The sequence below is a fragment of the Oncorhynchus kisutch genome, linkage group LG28 (assembly GCF_002021735.2).
Source record: "Oncorhynchus kisutch isolate 150728-3 linkage group LG28, Okis_V2, whole genome shotgun sequence".
NCBI classification, from domain to species: Eukaryota; Metazoa; Chordata; class Actinopteri; order Salmoniformes; family Salmonidae; genus Oncorhynchus; species Oncorhynchus kisutch.
This window is the reverse complement of record NC_034201.2, coordinates 34,285,928-34,289,918: the sequence shown is the minus strand read 5'-3', so window position 1 is coordinate 34,289,918 and position 3,991 is coordinate 34,285,928.

The following is a 3,991-nucleotide window of genomic DNA, read 5'->3' as shown; positions in this document are numbered from 1 at the left end:
CAGAGAATCATTGGCGACGGGTGAGTTGGATACTCCTGAGCCCGTGCAACTGGGAAGAGCTAGGCAATTGGTTGGGGAACGCTAACATAGGCTGAATTCTAACCGTTGTCTGTACTGTGGAGGGGCGGGACATTATACAGCCTCTTGCCCAGTTAAGAAGCCCTTTTCTTTAGTGGGTACAAGTACTCTGGTGAGCCAGACTGGGAGTCCCCTAACTTCCATCACCTGTCCACCTTTTTTGTGATTCTAATGTGGGGAGACCAGTCTAATTTTCTCCGGGTGCTCATTGACTCTGGGGCTGATGAGAGTTTTATGGACGCTACCATGGTTTATGAATTAGGTTTTCCCACTCAACTTCTCTGTCCCCATGGATGCAAGGGCACTGGACGGCCGCTCTATTGGAAGAGTCACCCATAGCACTGTGCCCGTTTATATACGGGTGTCAGGAAACCACAGTGAGACCATACAGTTTCTCCTCATCAATTTCCTGCGGTTTTGGGATTTTCTTGGCTCCAGAAACACAATGCTGTTATTGACTGGGTTGGAGCCCATTTTGTCATTCTCATTGCCTAAAAGCGTCACAACCGTCCTTGGGACGTCCCCCTCAGGATGTAAGCAAAGCCACAAATGTGTCTGCCATCCCCGCTGAGTACCATGACCTCCTGGAGGTCTTCAGTATGACACGGGCTACTTCTCTTCCCCTGCACCGTCCTTATGATTGTGCCATTGATCTCCTCCCAGGCACCACACCACCTCGTGGTCAGCTATATTCTCTATCCGGCCTAGAGACCAAGGCCATGGAGGAGTACATTGAGGATTCTCTGGCTACTGGAGGCATCTGTCTGTCTGCATCTCCTGCCGGCGTGGGGGCTTTCTTTGTGGAGAAGATGGACAAGACCCTGCATCTGTGCATTGACTATCGGGGTCTGAATGATATAACGATCAAGAATCCTTACCCCCTTCCACTCCTCTCCTCGGCCTTCGAACCTCTCCAGGGGCCCAACATTTTTCCACACTGGCCCTTCGGAATGCCTACCACCTGGTTCGGATATGAGAAGGAGGTGAGTGGAAGACAGCATTCAACACAGTCAGTGGACATTATGAGTACCAGGTCATGCCGTTTGGCCTCACCAGCTGTCTTCCAGGCTCTGGTAAACGATGTGCTCCAGGACATGCTAAACCGCTTCATGTTCGTCTACCTTGAAGACATCCTGTTTTTTTCCCGGTCTGCCCAAGAAGATGTTCTTCATGTCAGACAAGTCCTTCAGCGCCTCCTGAAGAACCAATTGTTCGTGAAAGCCAAAAAGTGTGAGTTCCACCGCTCTACATTCTCCTTTCTGGGTTATGTCATCGCTGAGGGAAATGTCCAAGTGGATCCTGGAAAAGTGAAAGCAGTGGTAGATTGGCCTCAACTTACATCCAGGATGCAGTTACAACGTTTCCAGGGTTTCGCTCAATCCAAGATGGCATAGCAGTGGGGATGTCTGTTTGGATTGTCTTGTCCCGTCCCTTGTATATATTTCGTATATATCTGTATTATTTTTTTTAAATCTCATTTTCCATCTAAGGACTGAACATACTGTCCTGCAAGCCGCCTCACCCTTCAGAAGCTAGCCAGGTAACTAGCCACTAGCTAGTAGTCAGTTAGCCACAGCTAGCGGTCATCACCGTTAACTCGGACTGCCAGCCTCAGCCCGGGAAACTCTTGCCAGCCTGCACAGCGCAATATAATATATCTACCCAGAGAATATCGGACTGCTTTTCTATACCACATCTCCGGATTCCTACAGCAAGCTCTGAACCTTTATTCCAGATCATCGCAGCGAGCTAGCTGCTATCCGAGTGGCTAATCCTGTCTAACGTCTCTGTCCCGAAGCATGCACCAGTTAGCCTGGAGCTAGCCTCGAGATAGGCCCATCTCCCGGCTAGCCAAAGAGATTCCATCAAGCAATCCCTGGGCTTCAATTGCCAATTGGCCTGGACACTTTGCTGCCGACACGGAGCCCAGCCGATCCATCATGGCTGGTCTACTGACATAACCGTCCGATCGGGTTTCTGTCCCGAAGCAAGCACCAGTTAGCCTGGAGCTAGCCTCCAGCTAGGCCCTTCTCCCGGCTAGCTGAAGAATTCAATGAGATAATTCCTGGGCTACATTACCTCTTCTGCCAATTGGACAGGACCCTTTGCTGACGACACAGAGCCCAGATTGATCCATCATGGCTGGACTACTGGCATAACTGTCCGATGAGGTTTCTGTCCCAAAGCAAGCACCAGTTAGCCTGGAGCTAGCCTTGAGCTAGCCTTGAGCTAGGCCCTTCTCTCGGCTAGCCGAATAATTCCATCAGATAATTCCTGGGATGCAATACCTCTTCTGCCAATTGGTCTGGACCCTTTGCTGCTGACACGGAGCCCCTCCGATCCATCATGATTGGTCTGCCGACGTGACCATCCGAGGGGGATTCAACAGACTCTGCCGTTGCGACGTCCCCCTGAGGCCCATCTGCTAGCCTGCTCCTAGCCCCGGCCTGCTAGCTGTCTGAATTGCCGTGCCTCCAGCTCGCCTAGCTACTCATTGGATCCTATGATCACTCGGCTACACATGCCTCTCCCTAATGTCAATATGCCTTGTCTATTGCTGTTTGGTTAGTAAATTATGTCTTATTTCACTGTAGAGCCTCAAGCCCTGCTCAATATGCCTTACCTAGCCCTGATGTCCCACCCCCTTCACATGCGGTGACAGCAACTGGCTTAAATGGTGCCTCTAGAGACAAAACCTCTCTCATCGTCACTCAACGCCTAGGCTTACCTCCACTGTATTCACATCCTACCATACCCTTGTCTGTACATTATGCCTTGACTCTATTCTTCATCGCCCAGAAATCTGTTAATTTTACTCTCTGTTCCGAACACACTAGACTACCAGTTCGTATAGCCTTTAGCCGTACTCTTCCTTCTCCTCCTTTGTTCCTCTCGTGATGTAGAGGTTAACCCAGAACCTGCAGCCCCCAGCATCACCCAGAACCTGCAGCCCCCAGGCACTCTCATTTGTTGACTTCTGTAACTGTAAAACTATTGGTTTCATGCATGTTAACATTAGAAGCCTCCTCCCTAAGTTTGATTTATTCACTGCTTTAGCACACTCTGCCAACTCAAATGTCCTAGCTGTGTCTAAATCCTGGCTTAGGAAGGCCACCAAAAATCCTGAAATTTCAATCCCTAACTATAACATTTTCTGACAAGATAGAACTGCCAAAGGGGGCGGAGTTGCAATCTACTGCAGAGATAGCCTGCAGAGTTCTGTTATACTATCCAGGTTTGTGCCCAAACAATTCAAGTTTCTACTTTAAAAAATCCACCTTTCCATAAACAAGTCTCTTACCGTTGCCACTTGATATAGACCCCCCTAGGCGCTAGTTGTGCCCTGGACACCATATGTGAATTGATCGCCCCATCTATTTTCAGAGTTCGCACTGTTAGGTGACCTAAACTGGGACATGCTTAACACACTGGCCGTCCTACATTCTAAGCTAGGTGCCCTCAATCTCACACAAATCATCAAGGATCCTACCAGATACAACCCTAAATCCGTAACCATGGGCCCCCTCTTAGATATCATCCTGACCAACCTGCCCTCTAAATGCACCTCTGCTGTCTTCAACCAGGATCTCAGCGATCACTGCCTCATTGCCTGTGTGCGTACTGGGTCTGGGTTCAAACAACCACCCCTCATCACTGTCAAATGCTCCCTAAAACACTTCAGCGAGCAGGCCTTTCTAATCGACCTGGCCCGGGTATCCTGGAAGGATATTGACCTCATCCCGTCAGTAGAGGGTACCTGGTTGCTCTTCGAAAGTGCTTTCCTCTCAATCTTTAATAAGCATGCCCAATTCAAAAAATGTAGAACTAAGAACAGATATAGCCCTTGGTTCACCCCAGACTTGACCGCCCTTGACCAGCACAAAAACATCCTGTGGCGTTCTGCATTAGCATC